General features: G+C 36.6%; 1 long non-coding RNA gene across 19 annotated transcripts in view; it reads left to right on the top strand.

Moving 5' to 3' along the window:
- Positions 1–21,276, top strand: part of LOC111922622 (uncharacterized) — a 214,207-nt gene that overhangs the window by 14,481 nt on the left and 178,450 nt on the right. For all 19 annotated transcript variants that reach the window (XR_015284339.1, XR_015284344.1, XR_015284342.1 and 16 more), the window contains 2 exons: positions 13,388–13,513; positions 15,168–15,391. This is a non-coding gene — a long non-coding RNA (uncharacterized LOC111922622). The remainder of the gene's footprint in view (positions 1–13,387; positions 13,514–15,167; positions 15,392–21,276) is intronic.

The raw sequence follows: 21,276 nt of genomic DNA, 5'->3' as shown, positions 1-21,276 counted from the left end.
AGTGTGTATACAACAGCAAGAGCGTCCTTGTTCTGCACAAAGTGGAGACATAAGAAGCAGTGGTGTTCTTGATACCTATGCATCACTTTTAGCATGATGGTATCCTAGGCACTGGTATAATAGAGGCATCAGATAAAATAATAATACTCAAATGATGTTTGCAAAGTTGAGCTCGTAAATGTCAAAGGTGATTTGAAGTGGACAAGAGTGAGTCTTGACAAATCAAGTAGGGGCTGCTGGCAATTGTTTCTCTTCTCAGTTCTTATTGAAACTAATATTGGACAAATTGAAAGAGTGATTGCCTTAGAGCCTTTGCAATGTCTTCACCAATCTGTTGCCCATTTCCATAAAAAATGGGAGTGAAAATGGCAGCTGACTTCTTCTGACCTCTCTCAATTTCACAGGAGCTCCTGTCGGAGGCCTGAAAAAGCAGTTTTTCAAGCAGGCCATTATCTTTCATAGTAAGTCAGTTGGCAGAGAAATTGAAAAATATCAGTCAAATAATCTATTTAAGCTTGGTCTTTCTGTATGCACTATGATGTGAATGGAAGCAAACCAGCAACAACAACAACAGCAACAACAAAGAGAAAAGATTAAAAAGAAGAAAAAAAAACCACAACCCCTAAAAAACAAAAAACAACAATTAAACACAAACAACAAAACCACAAACGAACAAACAAAAAGCCCACCAAAAACCAAGTACAAAAAACCCAGCCTCAACCTGAAAGTGGATGAACAAGAGGAGTTAGTTCCTTTACCAGACTTTCTTTGTTTTGTTTTGTCAAATTCTTTTCCTGCCCCTCTGTCCTCATGATTTGATTTCCAGCATCATGGATAAGATGCTACCCAGAATCCCCAAATCTTAGTCCTCCTTATCTTCCTGACTAATTGGTTTCTTCCTACCCTGATAGAACCATGGACCAATTTCTCTTTTGCACCACTTGACTCGCTAACTCATTGTCTTTCAGTCTAGTATCTTTCCCTATGTTCACCAAGGTGTCACCCCTCTCATTCCATAAAGTAATTGTAGAAACATCTCCTTCTTCTAAGATTTAGAATCATTAATTTTTAATTCTTAGAAACTTACAATCCCAGTAAAGTGTCTCTTTTTTACAAAGTCCAAGGCACATCTTCTATGCATATGAGAGGTGTAGTGATGCTTAGTTTCCCACAACTTTGTAACCAACAACAGAGATATTAATTTCCCTTGAAAGCAGGTTAACCTATCTAGCACAGAATTTACTCTTAGAAGTTTTTTTTCATCTTCTTATTCTCCTAACCCTCACTTTTCTTTCAAGTCTTTAAAATTAGGCAGAGAACTGGAGGATCCATGAGTTTGGAGAACCCTGAAAACCCCCAGGACCCTACTCTATGCTGCAGATCACTCAGTCTAACTGGGACTACTCAGCAAACACCAAGTGAGCAGCTTTGACCCTATTTCCACCTCAGCTGTCTTCCATCAGGCTGATTTTTTCTCTCTAAACTCCATGCTACTCACAGGTATCAAGACCTTATAGTTGTTTCTTGCCTCCCACATCTTCCAGTAACACACCTCTCTTTATCCACTCTCAGATTAACTGTGGGGTTTCAGAGGTTCTCCCACAACTGTTTCTGGCTATCACTCTGCTTGGGTTTCTAGTTCTAGTTTTCTCTGACTGCTCTTTAGTTGCTAATGTATTTTTTTCTTTGGGAAGTAGATATCTCTCAGTCTCCTTTCACAGAAACTAGGCACTTCATACAGAAAATCGTGATTTCTTCTGAGAAAGGTGTTTAACCTTCTTTTGAATCACAGTCACAGATTATTCTTCTTGGCTTAGTTTCATAACTAAAGGTGCCCAGGTGCACTTAAAATTTCATTTGCTTCTGAACATAACCTTTCTTGCTGTGAATTTTTAAAAAAGACATATTATTTGTCTTTAGAATATCTTAACTAAAGAATTTGGCTGAAATTTCAAGGTTAGAAAGCTTTTATTTAAAATAAGATTTATCTGGTCGTGAGTTCTGGGTTATTTAATGTAATGTGATTGCTGTATCAGAAGAAGATTCTTTTAAAAAAACAGATGCAGAGATTTTCACCAACAACAAAAAAAAAAATCTTGTTTCTTATTGTGTGAGTAGAAAGAAACAATTTAGACTTCAGAGAATCCTTCTCCCTTTTTTCCATTCTTCACCATGTTTAATTAAGGACTCAAACTTACTAGAGCTACTCAGACAAAGAGTATCAGAGTCATTTGGTTTCTTTCAGCAATGTTAGGATAGAGCCAGGGAAGGAACTGTGTGAACAATAAAGACACTAAAATAGCAAACCCAGAGATAGTTACATCTGCCATTCTAAGACCCACTAGAGATAAGTTATTTACTGACTGTGTTATAAAGTTATAATACCACAGCAGCAGCTTGAGTTTTCTGCAGAGTTGTCCTAATTTCCAGAAAATTATTACATACTTGTTGTGTTGCAGAAAAATAGCTTTCTGTAACTGGCAACCATTAGGTGATGTGTTGTAACTGAGTTAGACCATTTCTTTGACTCCTGATTTCAGAAAAGTTGATCTTCACAGAGGTGCAAAGTTTAAAGGTACATCACTGTGGTTATGTGTGCCCACGTCAAAAGTTGACCCATATTTTGCCAATTTTCCCCTACTGTGTGGCTTTTCTCCAACTAATTGCTTTATTTTATTTTTATTTTTTTTTTTATTTTGGTTTTTTGGACTTTAGGACACAAGGGCTATCCAACTACTAAAGGATAATATAATCAGATTAAGCACAGGTTCCAACAAACAGTATTCTCCCTTGCAAACCTTAGGTGTTGCAGATCTACAGAATTTTCAGACTGAATATCATTATTTCATTCACAGATAACCCTCTATTCCCATGAGGCTGTAATATTAACCTCCTACTTTTCTCCTTGTCCTTTCTAAACTCAGATTTTTGTTTTTTCTCTACACTCCACACTGTGATTATGAGAATGACTCAGTTCTGATCAGAGGTTCTCACTAGTGAGAATCTAACTGTGCCAATATGTTTTCATAAAGTTGTGTCTAAACCTAAACCTGACCATGGTTTTTATTTCTGCAATTATTAGTCCACTGCATGATGCAATGCATGCACATTTCATATGCATATGCATATGCATCAAATATCTTCTTGTTTACTCAAGAAGAATGGAGTAAAAAATACCATAATATACCTTTTATCTACATTTGTCAATCCTTCATCTTGTGCAAGATTTAAATATCAGACAGTGATTACCAGTGATATGAAGATCCCCTATAAAAAGTTCTCTTGATATATAGGGCAAGAATCAGGATACAGTCTTTACTTTCATTGGGTTTTGATCTTAGTGTTTTGTTTTTCCCCTCTAGAAACTTTTCTGCATTCACAAAGGAAGACACAAGATTTTTGTGTAAGTGGATAGCAGTGAGGATAAAACAAGAGGATAAAAAAAGGCTGTGTTAGCTACTGCAAGCAGCTGGGCTGACCAAATTGTGCCTTCCAGGACAGGTCCATTCTGTGCCTTTGCAGGTGCTGGGAAGATAAAAATAGCATAGTTCACCTCTTGGACAGGCCTGGCATTAGATTTCAAAATCCTCATCCTTAGTAAGAAACCAGAATAAAAGGGCATTGTCACAGACAGCAGCATGGGAGGTAGGGCTCAGAGTGCTTGGAAAGTGAGCTATCTCTGCATAAGTATTCAGTGTGACCTACTGTCCTCTTACTCCATTTGCAAGGCTGTGGTCCAGCAGGTTTGCCATCCCAAGGGTCATAAATCCACATATACAGACCCTTTTCCTCCATCCCAGCAGTTTTCTCTCTGGAAAAGTATAATTTTTGCACTGTTCCTCAGCTGATACAAGGGAAGTGGCTGATGTTGAGTGATAAAAATATTGTGACAGTGCCCTGGCCAAGGCAAGACTCATTTCCAAGCTTGTGAAAGGGTGAGCAGGCAATATCCTGCCCTCCCCAGGGATGGGTACGAGCAGTGCGGACCACTCAGGGTATGAGATCAGCCTCCCCTTCTGTCTGTCTGCAGGAGCCACGGCTTGCCTCAGACGCAGCTTTGAGTACTTCAAGCTGCAGTACTTTGTGGGCGACAGGCTCTTTTCCAAAAAGTCTTTCTCACACAGACATCTCGCCTTTCTAGTCATGCCACCCTTCTTTTTTCTATTCTCAGAGTATTCTTTTTCGGGGGTTCAGTGGAAGCACAGAAATCCCCAGAATGTGACCTTTATAAAAGATGGGAGAAGGGTAGAAAGTACTTCTTTTTAATGGGTCCTTTACTGTGTCATTGTGATTTGTAAAGAAACAACAGCCACTGAGCTTTCTCACTTTTATCTTTGTTTTATTTTTAATTTTAGCAATATCAAATCGTGATACCCTCCTCCTTTTTCATGAATACTTTCTAGGGAACTTTGCAACTGGCAGTATTCAGAGCTCTTTCTCAAGGAGCTGACTGTCTTTTTCTCATGTGTTTGTCAAGAATTTAAGTCCTGTAATTGCTTATGAGAAAAAAAATTAAAGAGTATGATTCAAATATCCCACCCTCCTGTCATTAAACGTGTTCCAATCTTTTGTCGCTTTTGACGTCATAATCCTAGCAGTTCTCCAAACTCTTGGGGACTGATCTAGGGAGAACATGGAAATCAATGCCTGGAAAATAAATGGGTTTGAAAGACAGGAAAAAAAATTGTTATGGTTTATTCATTTATAAGGAGATAAAAAAATGCATTGTATATGCACACACAGAGATGTATATAACAGTTTTAAGTTCCTCTATACCCTGCTGTCTTCAAGGGAGCACAAAGAGGCAGTTTTAGTATTCTAGTTAATAGTGCAGACTGATAATCAGAATTCCAAATCTTTTTTTCTACATTCTACTAACTTAATATTTTGGGGTTTTTTTCTGCACTTACTCATGTATGTCTGACATATTATCAAATGCTACGTAAAATCTCATAGATTGCACTTTCCACTTGCCAATCACGTCAACTCTAGATATGATTTTTGTTTCTCTTGTAAAATCTTGCTTTTAAAATATGGATATAAAATATCAGAGTGGTGTGTCAATCAGTGTCCACTATTTCAACCTGCTGCTTTCCCTTAGAGAAGCTTATACATTACACTCTATTCATTCTGTGGAACTACCATGCCCTAGAATGAATACAAACTAGGGATAAAAAGCTTTTTGTTTCAAGGCTCCACAAATGTGGAATCAGTTACCAGTTGATTTAAGAACAATTGAGAGCTTTTCCTGTTTTAAGATGGAACTGAAACAATACTTCATGATGACTAGAAGTTGTTGTAATTGTTTTAATTGATGTTATTCTAGAGTTATCTTGAGTTATTCTTTATTTATATGCATTTGTTTATCACAGGTCATGCTTGAAAATGGGCTTTCATCTCAATTTACATAGTCAGCTAACAAATATATGTGTGTATGTGTATCAGCTACACTTGTTTATATTTGACAGGAAAACCATATGTATTCTACATCTATTTCTTGCCCGTATGTTTGTGCTATCGATTAAGACATATGAGTTTGATTTCAGCTTGACTTTTAAGTTTTCAGGACAAACCAAACAAGTATGTATCTAATAATATCAGCCAAATTATTGTTTGGCTCACAGAGCACAAATTAAGTTAAAGCATTGACAAAGCACATATAACTGTGCTTTATAAAGCAATTCACTCTTTTTTTGCAGGGCTTTACTTCTGTACTGTGTTGTCTTTAAGCAACATTAATATTCAGAAATAATTTCTGTATCTCTAAAGGCAAACTATGTATTAAAAACAATGATAACTGCACTTGTAGAGAAATCCAGTCTGGCGTCAAGTATTTATTATCATAGCTGATAAAGTAATGGCATGTTTAATTTACACTCTCTGTGAATGAAAAATATCTACACAAGAATTTGTGCCTGTCTTTAAACATCTAGCAAGCAAACTAGCCAACATATAAGAGAAATAGAGAAGAAGAGCAAGTCATTATTTCATCTGTTTCATTTACAAACTCAGAAGTCACAAATGTGCAGCTGGGAAATGTGTTTGTCTCAAAGCTTCAAATCTGTGACATGTTAATTCATAAATAATTGCAGTCACATGGTCTTCCTCGAGGGCATTAGCTCAGTATTCCCAATATAGTACACTCGCTTGTAATAGAAAAGAGTGGACAAAAGTGGTTTTCATAAATCAGATAAAATTGATCAATAAATCCAAAACATCTTTCATTATTTCTAACAGAAAATGAGCTTAGTTATGTAAGTAACATTTTTTAAATTTGAATGATCTTTGGAAACTGGCAGGTGGAGAAATAAAGGGCAAGGTAACATTATTTTTGGTGATGGAATCTGTCATCTAAATGTTTCACAGTCCTGGACCAGAGAGTGCTCTGTCTAGCATCCCATGCTACCCATGGACGACCTTATATCCAGATAATAAATACTTCCATTAAACAAGAGCACTTTTCTATTGTTACAGTCATATGATAACATCGCTTGTGTCATTGTCTAAATGCAGCTGTTTGCAAAAATATAGGCTTTTTCCCAAAAATGTTGTCTTTGGTACTCTAACTGCAGAGTGAATAATGCAGTATGAAAGGAACCTGAAGGAGCCGTTAGGGTCCATTGTGTCAATCCAGCTGCTGCACATGCATATTAAGTCCACATTTCAAAATGCTTGTGAAGCTTTTTCTGTTTGTTTTGTTTTGTAGTCCATTTTTAAGCATTCATATTTCTTCCATTTTACTTGTTAGAATACCTAAACAACTCTGAGATAGCCTTTGGACAAATTCCAGTTTTAACTGAAAAGCACTATAACAACAAAAGAATAATATTTTCTTTTTCTTTTTTTAAACAGGTGAAATTTAGGAAAAAACTCACCAAGATTTGATACAAAAAAAAAATTTGATTGGTTACTAAAATAAGCATCTTGTCTCATCTGAGAGCTGGTTGTCAGGCTCCAGTCAGCTTTGGATGATTTAGTCTCCTGAAAGTACAAATTAGACTGGAAACCTGACTGACCCTGACTGTAGCCATTATTGTTCAAACCACCACAAATTTCTCTTTATAAGAGTGTTTTGTTCAAATATCAGATTAATTCACTGTAGACATATGTTTGTCAGCCAAAATTTCGTATTTCTAATAATTCATTTGCTAGAATACTTTGGATTCAGAGAATCAATCTTGTGAGTGTAGCATAAGTACAGCATCACAAATGAGAATGCCAAATTTAAACTGTTTAGTCTGGGAATTTATTGCTGGCACTGGAATGGTTGTTGGCAGAGCATGTCCATATAGGGGGTTCGTTCAGCTACTTCATTTCCAGTCTATGTCATTAAGCAATGGTTTGAGGACACTTGCTATTTCAATGCAGTAGACAACAAAAAGAAAAATATACACCCTCTCCCTTTCTATTAATTGTATATTTGTAGGTCAGAATTTTGGCTTAAATCTTAATCTGATTTGGATTTATACTTGGGAATTGCTAAATTTATAAAGTTTATCATTAATATAAATGGCATTTATCCTGGATTTTAAGCCTAGGGGCTTTGTGCTCCTGAAAGACATTTCCTTTAGCATTTGCCATGCTCCATGAAAAGAAAGTGTATAGACTATGATTTGACTAGTTAATGGAAAGTATGGAGGTGAAGGCTCGAGAGGGCTTTAAAGACAAGACTTGCCCTTGCCTTCATCATGCTGCAGAAAGGTGTCAGGCACAACCAGCCACTACTTAGACCCCAGAGTCACCCTGTGTCTGGAAGGTATGAAAACTTCTGTTCCCAGCTGACACCTAAGTGCACACCAGTCTCCGGCTGCTCTGAGGATGGGAAATGTGGTCACATCTCTAAATGCATAAGGTGGATACATATCAGTATTAATTGAAGCCTGGAAAATGCATCTCTGCATTTTCTCTTTCAGATGACGACAGGAATTACAGATGGGGGGAAAAAAATCAGCAGTAGCAAATAAGCCTCTCATTGTACTACACAGGGTCAGAGAATCACAGTGCTATTTACCAGCAAACATACCCCATGCAGGTCATTCAGCCCAGTCTTTTTTTCTCCTTCCCTAATGCATCATGTCAAGAGTGATTTCATTAATCTTAAAATGTTGCTGAAAGATCTACAGTAAGTCTGGCCTTAAAATCCTGACATGAAGGTGATTCTGGTAAACTTCCCAATGGTTTTCTCCATGTCCTTACTCTTCCTAAAGTCATAAAGTTTTTCCTGATATCTAATCCTATTATTTATGTTGTAGTTGAAATCCATTACTTCTTGTTTTGTCCCTGTTGGCTAATGAGAATAATTGGTCCCTTTCTGATTAAGAACACCCTTTCATGCAATTATCAAGAGTTATTTTGTCTTCCTTTTGGTTTCCATTCTCTAGCCTGAACTCATCACAACCTCTTAAGCTTCCTTTTGGGCCTTGTTTTTAATTTTTTTTATCATTTTCAATGTCCTTCTCTTAAGTCCTTTTAATTTGTCTGTATCTTTTGAAAAATGTGGTAGCCCAAACTAAATGTGTCTCTCTGGATGAAGCTCAGCTGAACCAAACAGAGTGGAAAAATTGTCTTCCTTGTATCAGACATGATGCTCCAATTAACACAACCTAGTGCAGCGTTTGTCTTTTCTGTGGCAGCATTGCCTTTATTGCTTGTTCAATATATTGTCCATTATTACTCCTACTCCTTTCTCTGGAGTTTTCTGATCTAACTAGTTTTATCTGTAACTTTGATCTTTCTGCTCTTAAGTTGTTCCACCATCTGCTTTAAGTTTCCATACAGCCACATATGCTTCCCATCTTCATACTTATTTGTATGTGGCTTTTCCTGATCTGAATCTCCATCCTAGTGCCACCAATGTGCCCTCAGCCATTGGAGTAATTTTGCTATATCATCTGTAGGATGGACTTGTTCCAGTAGCTGAATTCTTTCATCAGCAATACCAAAGCCCCATCTGATGTTTATCCCCATAAAATCTCAACTATTGCCACTATGTATATAGGGATTGAAGAATTTCATATATATATATACACATGTTATTTCCTTGGAGAGGGAATATTTCATTGTACGTAGCTAATCAATGATGTATAAAAACAGCAAGGAGAGTAGAATATAATTATGCAAAAACAAATTCTCTTATTTGCATGGACTTGTGTATTTTGATGTGATATCTCCTTCCACTTCGATTATAAAATCAAATATTCAGCCCTATGAACTGGAATTTCAAAACCTTGTTTCAGAAACCTGGACAGGTGATGTTCCAGAACTGGGATATGCATGCATTCCAAACCCATCTGGGAGGCAGGCGGGAGGGAATGCAGCCACTTTTGAATTCCAACCCTCTGATTTTGCAGGACTAGATACTCCTAGGCTTGCTGGCATAAAAGCCTTGGGAGAGAGTTTTGTGTTGGAACTGCTACAGTATTACTCTTTTGAAACCCATTTTTGAGGAGATGCAGCTCAAGTTTTCAAGGCTTCATTTCCTTCAGCAGTAAATGTGTAAGACTTCAGAGGCTCAGAATAGGCCAGAAAGGAAATACACTTCAAATTAGATCTATAACACAAAAATATTTGTCAGTTTTGAGGGCAAATTCAGGCTCAGTATAGTGATTTTTTTCTCAGAATACATTGTTTTATTAGGAAGTTTGTGCACACTCTCAGAGAGGCTTCTGAAGTACCTTTTTTGATCTACACACATCCTAGTTTTTCAAGGGATTTTCATGGTGTTTTTTCAGCAGAGAAGGGCTCAAAATGTCCTTTTACTCTTACTTACCTTTTACTTCCTTTACTCTTTATTGTGCATGAAAGAATGCTCTTTGCTCTTGCTGGGCTAACGAAGATTTATACCCTTTATTCATTTCCTTTCCCCTCCTAACATGAACCGGAACAGTTTGCCTTACTCAGGTTTCCAGAGGTATGTCTAACTGAGAGCGCGTTCCCAGGAGCAGACAAGAGCGCATTGTGCCTGCACGCAGCCCACACCAGGGCCTTGGGCAGAGTGCCCAAACATGCCTGGCAGGGTCCTAACCACCTTCTTACATATTAATACCACCTAAGAATGCCCCGTGTGTTTGGGCTCACGGGATCTCGCGTGTGCTAAAGCGTTTTCCGCCCAGGCGTTCACTGTGTGCAGAGCTGGGCCCAGCCCAGGTGACAACCATAGGGCACCCTCAGAGAATGAGTTATTCCTCTTCTCAGGGTGAAAAGACATTGCCAGCAGAGTCAGCCTAAGGCATTTTAGAGTGAGGAGTAGGATACCCAAAATATGAGAATTAACAATGTATTAATAAATGTCTATACTTAAACATATTAATATTTATAATGACGTACATTTCTAGTGGAGGAGGGTAACTATGGAGAGAAATCTTTTTGTTTTTCTTTTTTTTTAATCTTTTTTTTTTCCTGTCTTTTTCTCTTTTTTTTTTTTTTTTACTTTTTCAAAGGAGAAAAAGAGAAAACAAAGTCTGTCTTGCTATATTCTCACTATGGAAGTACAAAGCAGCTCTGAGATTTCTGTAAGAAAATATTGATAACTCCATATGGTAGAAAGTCCATGTAAACAATGACTTTGAACAGGCCACATGCTGAGATAGTGACACTAGGTTAGCGTAACTATCCCCTCTAGCACAGCTGTAACTTATGCCAGCAATAAAGGCTTTCTGGCAGTGTGTTATTCCCCAATTCTGAAAGCAAAGAATTTTTATCAATAACAGTACGTTTAGATCAATATAGTTACTTAAACATTAAAGCTTCTGCAGCATAGCATTTAACAGCATAGTTAAAATTGAAACCATGAATAAACACCCCACCTCAGACTGACATTGTGTTATGACCCATTCTTAATAAGAATCTGACCATTGTTTTACCACTGCCCATGCCAATATCATTGCCTGTAGGAATAAAATATTTGCTTGTACAGTGGTCTGTATTTCAGACCTGATTCTTTCAGATGAGAGTGGGAGTCAAATCCAATGTACTGAGTCATGGTAAAGATCTTTTCAAGTCTGAGGAAAGTGTAACTCACAGAATAAATTACCATACACAACATTTGCTTTTAGGCCAGTTAGCCAGTTACCACTTTGCAAAAATCATTCAAGTGCTCTTATCTCCTGTTCTAAAAGGCTTGCTTTGACGTGTTCAAACATAAGCTGCTTGTTACAGGAAGACTTACTTTCCAGGAATACAAAGATTCAGTCTTTCATCAAACTGTTCGTAGCGGTACATTTACTCTCCCTGAAAAAAATTGTTTCTGTTGATATAGTTCAACTACAATGAAGAAGAAGAAAAAGTTCAGTTCTGAGCAGATGGTTAGAATGACTACAAGCCAGGCCTAAGAAATTACTAAATATTGCTTGTGTTAAGAGCACTGTAGTATCTCTATATATCTCTCTTATGATTCTTTCTCTGTTTTCTTCCTCCTGAAGAAAAATAGGAGTTAGGAACTATTTCAAGATGTTTTCTTTCTCCCCCCCTCCCCCCCAGTGTTTTACTACCTTCTATTTATCACAGCATTTTCCAGCAACAGGAGGACCCCAAAAAAGTTTTGTTCCGTGATGTGGGAAGTAGTTCTCCAGAAACGGGACCAAGATAGAAATTTTCCTCATATTATGAGCATACAAGAAAATGCTCTCAAGATCTCTTCATTCTCAAAAATTTCCTTTTACTGACTTTAGACAGCTAAAGACTTAAGTTTTTATTGGTGTCATTATTGGAAGTCTCATTCTTAACATATTAGGACTGATGAATATGGCATGGGACAATATCCCAGCTGGGGGATTATGCAGCTGGACAAAATTATCCCCATTAGTTTAGTTTTTTAAATGATAAACCTTCTTGTTGTAGCTGAGAAGTAGAGACATTATAGGACATAAATAGGGACATAATAGGACAAAATAATTCCATAAAAATAATGTTTTAATTTTGAACAAATGTGCCTTTAGCCAGAATGTTTGTGAGACGTCTTTTGATTTCTGCAAAATGGGAACAGAAAGTGATTTTTGTATTCTGAAATATGATGATTTAGAATAGAAAATCTGACTATAAGTTATTCGCACTCAGAGAAACACAACATGTGATGTGTTCTGCTCAAACTAACCAACATAACAATGCTGAATGCCAAATCTTGAATATCAAGCGCTTTCAATGAAGTTCTCATAAATGTTACACATTCATTCAGGGAATAATTCTGAATAATAAATCTAAGTTATAAACTGCTCTAATACAATTCACAAATAGAAAAAGGAAATGAGGTTTGTCTAACAAATTATTTGGAGTGAATTATGCATCCAGCAGCTACCTTGAGTCCCAAATCTGTGTCTTCTAAAATCTGTATGGGATGTCTCCTCTAAAGATCTTTTGATATAATTAGCTAGATCAGCCATTTCTCAGCTGAATAGTCTATGGCAGCATCAGTGTGCTTATGTATTCCTGGACAAGACTGCTTTATACACCTTTTCCTTATGCCACTTCCATATTACCTTTCTAAGCAGATTTGTCACCTGTTCTGGGAGACACTGTGGCCTCCATTTCCTTCAGTGACCTAAAATAATTAAGAGCTAAATCTCCTGTCTTCAAGGACTTTTGCATAATCTGAAATTTATGCACATGAGTAGTTTCATTGATTTTAGTGGGTCTTTTCACAGGAGTATGTTTAAGAAAATGTATTTGAAGTTTAGGGCCTTTAGGAGATTTCTAATTTTACATGCTCCCTACTTTATCAGTAAATAGATTGTTTTTGCCCAGCTATGTCTGAAACATATACCCCTAACAGAAGGACCTAGGAATTATGTATAATAAAAATCTTCAATTAAATTAACTGATTTTGTTTGCATTTATATAATTATTTTCAGTTAGATGTTTGTGATCTAGATGGAAACGTATTGGATCAGAAAAAGACCCCACATGTTAGGATTTTCTTTTGCTTTTGAAGGCTGCTTTGGGTCAGATGCAAAAAAAAACCCTCAGCATATCATTGCAGATTACAGAGATGCTTGATAGTAAATTTGGCTCTGAGCATTACGAAAAATTGTGTATTTTTTCAGCCATTGGTGGAAGTAACATTGACACCAGGACAGGTATAGATGAGGATGGCTGTAATGCATGTCAGTGCTTGTAACCTATGCAGACAGCACTGGAGTGCAGCAGTCAGCTGAAGGAGCTCTCTTTTGGGAGAGGCGGAAGGAAAATCTAAATGGGTTAGCTGTTCAGAACAAGAAGCTTTTGATTTAAGAAATATTAAAAGTGAGTTCCTGGATTTTATTCCTGACCTACACCCAATTAATATATTTTCCATAACCAAGACACTGTATTTGCAGGATTTATTTAATATTAATGGAGGTATTACAGGGATAAACTAGTACCTGTAAGATGCTTTTAATTTTTTTTTCCCTAGGTTTTGTTTCAGAAATACAGAAGCTGCTTCTGACCTAATTGATCTAAACTGCTTTTCTTCAGGAAACACTACAAAATATCTTCTTTTCAAGGCAAATGAATTTGGAGACTGGTGAGAGAGAGAAAGGTAATATATGCTAGGAGAAGTGCCAGAATTTGAAATGGAAATTAACCTCCAGAATAACATGCATTTTGATATTGCTCACACAACCATTCAGAACTTGCATTTCTTCATTTGGATGCATAAAACTAGTTAAAAATGTCTGTTACAAGACTTTCATTCCTGTTACTTTTCCAAATTTCCTTGAAAGAGTAATCTTCAAAGTTATCTTATGACTCTTAGAAATTCCACTTCTAGGAAATCTCACACAAAAATAAATTTGTTAATTAAATAATTTCACCAATAAAATAAAAAATGTTCAGAAAAAATTATTTCTTTTTACTGGTTTTTTTTTTTTCAGAAATGTCCAAGTATCTTATCACAAATCTATGCAAAAATTTATTTTACTTCCAGCAGCAAAGTGCATCAGTTCACTTACTATGATAATTATATAAATATTTTAATCACCAGAAAAATTACTATAAAGGACTAGGCTTATTGTAGTAAGACAACAGTTATCACAGCTCTGTTAATGTATTTATTTTGAAGAAATTTTTCAGTAAATAAAACAGCACAAAAATCACTACAATATTATCTTACTGTGCACACATATGTTTCATAAACAAAAGGATTGCCTTTCACACATTTAAATTCTGATTTAAAAAACCCAAACTGTTTACACAATATCTCCTCATTCTTTAGATGAAGTACTGAACAAAGAGTACTGAGACCCCTCCCAAGAGGTTGACCTTTCCCCTGTGATCTAACCTCACTTTCCTCTCTTTTCTTCTTTCTAATAACTGCATGGACACCATTTACCGGATACAAGAGGAATAGCTTACATAAGGACACATAACCCAGGACTCATTTCAATATTCATGAGGTCATTGGCATTATTAAAGAAATTCAAGTAGGTAGTGAACACTGGATTGCGTTCCTCCACCATATATCTTTTATCTGGCTGTTAAAGTGAAGCATTACTAATGCAGTTTTAGCTTCTCCTTCTTTGGAATTGAGCTCTTTGGTGGACATGTAATACATGCTCTAGATTCTCCAGTGTGTGTACCTATATTAACAGCCACAACTATTTATAATTGCTACCAGGGTCCTAAAGAGATGAGAGTTCCCAGACCCAGCATGTTAGCTTTGAACTCACTGAAAGAAAGAAACAAATAATTTAGAGAGTTCTCCCCTCAAGTCAAAACCTAGAGGCTCATTTCCCACATTGAATTTTTTTTTTTTTTTCAAAACTTGCTAGGAAAGGCCAGATTTAGATTTCAAAAACACGAGGTAAAAAGGAACTCCTTATTGTTACTGAAGTTTTTTTCTGTACAAATCTTGACATTTTCCAATTGTATCTCTCTACAAAACAAGAGATCATTTTAGGAATAAAAAATACAATTACTACATGAAAAGAAACGACATTCAAATGTTGTTAATTAAATGAGGGAGTGGATGTCAATGTTAATATGTAGGTACATAAAAAGAACCTTATTTTGCAGATGTATGACAGGGCTCCCTGAAGAACACAAGTTTTTCTATATTAATTCCATGGTAGTTGAAAGCTGCATAATCAAAAACACCTTCGAAGTTTGGCAGAAATTTAACATTGGCTGTTTAAAATAAAAAGTCTGTATGGAAAGTTCAGTTTTGTTTTGCTGGGTTTTTTTTATTCCCCTAGGGTGGCTGTGGTAGAGGAAATATTTTTATCCAGGCCTCAGGAAACGGTGGTCTGGCTGCAGTGGTGTGGATGGTTACATGAAGAGAATTCGAGCAGGGCAAAGCCTGCCGTCACTTAATGTCTGCCCCCAAACTCCTGGACTGCGAGAACTAATGTCAATATCCACCTGGAAATAACCAGCGAGGAAACTGCTACCCTAAAACAACCCTTCAAGCTCAAGTGAGGTGAGTCAGAAATGTACGAGATATTGGTGTGGATAAGGAGAATCCTACTGAGTTATATTTCAAACCATAAAAAAATCTATGAAAGGACATCACATACCTAATATAAATGGACCAAAATGACAAGAAACATAGTTTTCTGGTTAAATCTTTGTGCCTTTCAAGTTACTACTTACAGCAGAGTCAATGTGGCATCCTGAAGTTTGCAAAAATTCTGCAGATATTCTGAAGTTAGGTTTTTTTTTCAGGACTTTACAGCCATTTCAGCTTGCCCCTTCTAATATAAGAAAGTCTATTTCCTAATCCAGACCTGAAAATTTGTGCACATAAATCTGTAGATCTATCTGAGTTCTTCTGCTCTAAGTCTGCCTATTCTGAGCACCTTACAGACTGGTTGTCTTTTTCTTGGCTTTTTTAGAAAATATAGAATTAAAATGTTGACATCATCTGTCAGGCTTAGAGTGCACATAGTTTCTTAATTCTCAAAGGGTCTTCCACATATAAAGTCCACTTATCATTTATGAGTTTAATCAACACTCTGCCTTTGATAACCATTCAAACACAAGCAGACAAGTATCTATACCAATGGATTTCATTCATAAAAATACTCTTCTAAGCTATTATATTTCAGGTTTTCTCTGTGTATTCCACTTTTGAGATACTTCCTGTCATGTTATAGTTTAATTTTCTCTGCAGCCCAATTTTTTTATTAGACATTTTTCTACAAGAAACCCCTAGCTTCCAAGCTGAAGAGCAGTAGATGTTGCTCTATTTTATTCATCAAAAAATATGAAAAAATGTGCTTAATTTTCTTTTTTGTGTTGGTGACTGTCTTGTACTTGTAGATGTAGTATTGTTTTCATTTTCAATTAACTTTGCTAGATGTCAGCAATTGTCTCCTAGCTAAGTGACACATATTTGGAAATACTAGAGGAATCTCAGATGAAAACCTTCAAGACAGGTCAGCAATAAATAATTTGGGGGGTGGATGGGGGATGAGGGGCATGGAGGGATGGGAGAAATACTGTTCTAAAATTACAGCTGATACCAGGCATAATTTTTACAACTGGCCAATACATTGAATTATTAATTCCGTACAACTCGATTTAAAAACAATATCGTGCATTAAGAACAGATGATATAATATACTATATTCTAATTTACCTCTTTATTTGCCAAGCTGAGGTATTCCCACTAAGAAAGAACTAGCATCTGGCAAATTGCCTGGTTTTAGCATGTGATGTTTAGCTGGTGGTATGGGGAGCTGAGCTTTCACTGTAGTCATGATGGATTAGCAGCAGCTTTGGTAGTGCTATTGGTAGGCCAGCAAGAGTCTGAGACTCAGATTTCTCTTTTACATTCACCTTGCCTCAGACTTCATTTTTCTTTCTTCAGATATTCCAGACTCAGTAGTATCCAACAAAGAGTCCAGGGAGATAATCTTGTTTTGTATACATTGAAAAAATTCTGGCAGTCTTTCCTTTGAAGAGTTCCAAGTATTCTGTGCCTCAGAGCAAAGGCTTGAAGTTTTAAAAGGATTCATAGGATTGATATAAATCCAAACCCATTCTAACTTGGACAGGTGAATAACTTTTGGGAAAATATTTTCAACACAGGTTTCACAGTATTACAGACTTGGGTAGGTTTAAAGGGTCTTCAGGAGGTCTCTGGTTCAACCTTCTGCTAAGAACAAGTTCAACATCAAATTCAGAAGTCAGGTTGCTCAGGACTTTTTCCTGTCAGATCTCAAAAACCTCTAATGGTGAATTCAGTGATCTCTCTGGGAAATCTACTCTAGTACTTTATTTTCTTCAGCTCAAAACCTTTTTTCTTACATCCAGTTAGAACACCTCCCATTCCAGCTAAGTCCATTATTTCTCATTCTCTAGCCATGCACCTTAGTGTTAGAATTATCTCTGCCATCTAAATAGCCTAGTCATAAATGCTTAAAGTTGGCTCTGAGGTCCCTCTGTAGCCACCTCTCCAGGCTGAACAAAACTCAGCAGGCACAGATGTTCATCCTCTGTAAGAAATGTGCTGTTAGGCCCTGGATTACACTGATTTATGTGTTTCTTGCTTTGGGTTTCCAAAACCAAACACAGTATCTGGATGTGTCCATGCATAGGAGAATAATCGTTCCCTCAACATAACACACACACACTTCCCACTGAATAATGAACTGGGGTGGGTATTTAGGAAATAGGAAGTCCTTGCCCTCTGAGGTAGAGAGTCAGGCATAGCCAGTAAAACCAGCACAGAAAAGGTGTAAGAAATAGCCAGCTGGGGATCTTCATTTCATGGGTAAAACAGAGATCAGGACAGCTTAAGGGTGTCTAAGCCCAACTAAAAATTTTGAGCTGAGACTTTTACTGTGAACAGTGAATCTCATGCTGAATTGACAAAGGATTTCACTACAGTGAGGGAAAATGGGGCTGAATTAAAGGACCACTCATGAGAAAGACATTGAACTGAGAAGGCTGTGTCAGATTGGAATTTAGAGGGCATCAAGGTTTGGCAAAATGCAAGGTGACATCTGTAAAAATAAATAATACGTGAATACATAATCAAATGCAAAACATTATGCATATTTAAAAGGCAAATTTTTTGAGTTCTTGACTGTGTCATTAGAGCTTTTGGTTGCATGTAACGTGTATCATTAAAGTCTAGTTTTTATTTGCATCATATAATATACTGTTATAAGCATTTGAATTTAAATTCCAAATAAAACTAAGAGTAGCCTATTCTCCATCACCTTAGTTTTATTGACAAATAATGGAACATCAGCAGGGCTCTCTGAAGGAAACTCAAAACCTCAGAGGATGTTCAGCCTTTGCTCTTATTTTTAAAATTGAGATTTTCTTTTAAAGGAAACCCTGAAATTAAGTTTTCTACCTTTCAATTCCCCCCAGCTGGAATCAAGAGTCATAATCTCTGGCTTCTTGAAGAGCAAACCTTGTTTAAACCATTCACGAAGGTTACTATTTTATGCACATGAGTAATGCAGCCTCTGTAAGTTGAACATGATGTTATCTCTAGAAATGTTATGCATAAGATTTATCTTCAAAGATATTTCTGAACTTAACTTATGCATATCTTTGCACTTAAGTTTGATTTGATAACCTGTAGAACAGATCCAATTTATTTGTGGTTTTCTGTGCTCTTCTCCATACTGGAAAGTAATCTTTGCTAACTACACATTGGAAAATTTGTAGTAAGTTTATTAGCACCATCCACAGCTCCTCAACAAGGTAAAAAGGGAGAAAACAAAAGGCTGAGAAGAAGCAAGGAAAAGAATGGGAAGGAAAAGGGATAAGAAAAGGGAAAGGGAACAAGAAAGGGAAAGGAAATACAGAAATACAAAATATGATCATAAGTCTATCAAAGGGAACTTAGAATATTATTAGAATATATTATTAAGATTGTTGAAATACAGTAACAAAATTGGGAATAAGCGTACAACCATAATTCAGATTTCTCTGAAGAGTGCATAATCAGTCTGGGTGTTGAAAAGTCTTGTTGATTCTTAATTTATTTATTTTTTAAAAATGTCATTTGCTTGTTTAAAACATTAATATGCTATAATTGTATCAAAACTCTATATACTTCAGTTAAAACTGTCCCATCTTGCAGAACTTGTAAATTCACTAATACTAATAATGCTTCCAAGCTCTCTTGCCTGACTCTGGCTGCTTAGCTGGGTTCATCTCTTGCAAGCTGTCACTAGAACAAGGATCCTAAGCAGCCAGGATTACCAATGGAAGGAATCAGGATGAATCCTGGAATATGTAGACCTGTCAGAAACAGTGTCCTATAGTGAAGGTTGGACGCCTGAGGAACTCACCTGTCATTGGCACGAGGCCACATGTCAGTATTTCCACAGAGAAATATTTTCTTTCTCAAGTGAAAGAATTTTGGGGGTTGATTTTTTCATCAAAATGACAACATTTCACACACATAATGTCAATTTTCCAGCCATTCTACGGTAAATTGCACCCAATACAAATGTATGTGTATCTCCTCTATTTTTCCATACTAGATGTTTTTTCAATAAAAAATTATGGAAAAAAGTCAAGATATGTCAGAATCTATAGGCTCTAATAGTGGGATTCATCCAACAAAGTACAAAAATCTATACCTGAGACTTCTACATCTGAAGTTGTCACCCTGGACTCTTTTCATAATCAATAGAGAGAAATAGACACTTTTAGGGTATGATTCATCTCATCCTGAAGTAGATGGCTAAAATAGGTCAGCTGAATCATGTTTTAAAAGTATCTCTTTCTCTCCGTTGGTATTAGAGGGAATCTATGGTGACAACTTCAGACACTGACAGCTCAAGTTAAATGAATTTACATATGCCTTAAGAGTCCATAGAACTCTTATTCATAAACTTGTTCTTTTGCACCATAATTTCACCTGTTCATTTTATTTGTTTCCAAATATATGATGGCCCTTTCTTCTCCTCTTTTTCCCTGTTAAACCAACCTTTTTATCTCCTTTTTTTTTGTACCTACATAGCCTTGCACATTGTTCTTCTATTCCCCTCACCATCACAAAATCAGGCTTGAAGTCAGAAATTTCAAGCCAAAATCTGAAATAAATAAATGCATGCCATATTACCAAAACTGTGAGATTCTGCAGTACTGACTGCTTACTTTTATTGTTAGTGTCACCACTAGTCTGTGGTCTTTTGAAATACAAGCCCTGTAACCAAATAATTTACACCAGTTGTCTGATATAGGGAGGCCAGGATGAGACAAAATATTTTCCTGTTTTGTTTCCCTACCTGCACTACACAGCACCCTTTAACAGAGAATGCCATTTAGCATAATAATGGAATTCCAACTTCTTTGTACCTATCTGTGGATGCCACAAATTACAAAACTCTTCTCTTTGATGCCTTTGCTCACATATGAAGCAAGGATTTTCCAGTAATTGCAGTGGCTTGGAAGTGAAGACTAAAAACACAGTCATATAATTAACAAAGTTAATAGGTGCTAAAGTCAACACAACTTTTCTGCATTTTGCCATGCCATGATCTTAGAAGTACGTGCCAGAGACATTGATATCTCTTTTGAGCCCCTCTGGAAATGAAGCGTGAATGAAAGTCTAAACAGTTGTTGCAGATCTCTTTCCTTAATTTCTCCAACATGGAGCAGCATTGCCTTAGCAGCATATTGAAGGAAAGCAAACAGCAATAAATCTGCCTTCCCTCTGGGTAAAGCCTGCAAAAGAATATAAAAGAGTGAGGGATGGGGTATGAATTTCACTTCAATGCACCAGTAATCTGATTGGACTAAATCTGGGGTGGAAGACTCAGATTAACTCCCAGCTACACACTGTGGGTTTTCAAAGTTTCATAGAGCAAAAAGCAAAGAGGAACTCTTGGATCATCTAATCTACTTTCTTCTTGATCATAGGCACTTATCTTTCACACAGTTATCCCTACCTTGAGCCAAATAGTTTCTCTGCAGCTAAAGTATATCTTCCTGAGAGTTATCTAATCTTGATTTGAAGATCTCAGGAGATGGAAAATCCACCACTTCCCTCCATAATGTGTTCTGATAGCTAATAGCTATCAGCGTTAAAAGTGTGTGCCTTATTTCCAATTTGAATTCATCTGGCTTCAGGCTCCAGCCTTTGGTTCTTATTATGCCTTCTTCCACTAGATTACAGAGTCCTTTCATATCCATTATTTTCTGCCTGAGAAGGTATATATGCCATAAGCAAGTCACCTCTCAATCTTCTGCTTCATAAACAGAAAGATCCAAATCTCTCACCAGAAGGCATTTTTTCCCATTTTTGAAACACTTCTGTATTTCCTGTCTACCCTTTCCAGTAGCTTCATTGAGTCTTTGTGAAAATGAGGACTGCAGAGTTGATGCAAT

Source organism: Cyanistes caeruleus, chromosome 3 (assembly GCF_971803275.1).
Source record: "Cyanistes caeruleus chromosome 3, bCyaCae1.hap1.1, whole genome shotgun sequence".
Classification (NCBI taxonomy): domain Eukaryota; kingdom Metazoa; phylum Chordata; class Aves; order Passeriformes; family Paridae; genus Cyanistes; species Cyanistes caeruleus.
This window is presented reverse-complemented; position numbering and strand designations above follow the sequence as displayed.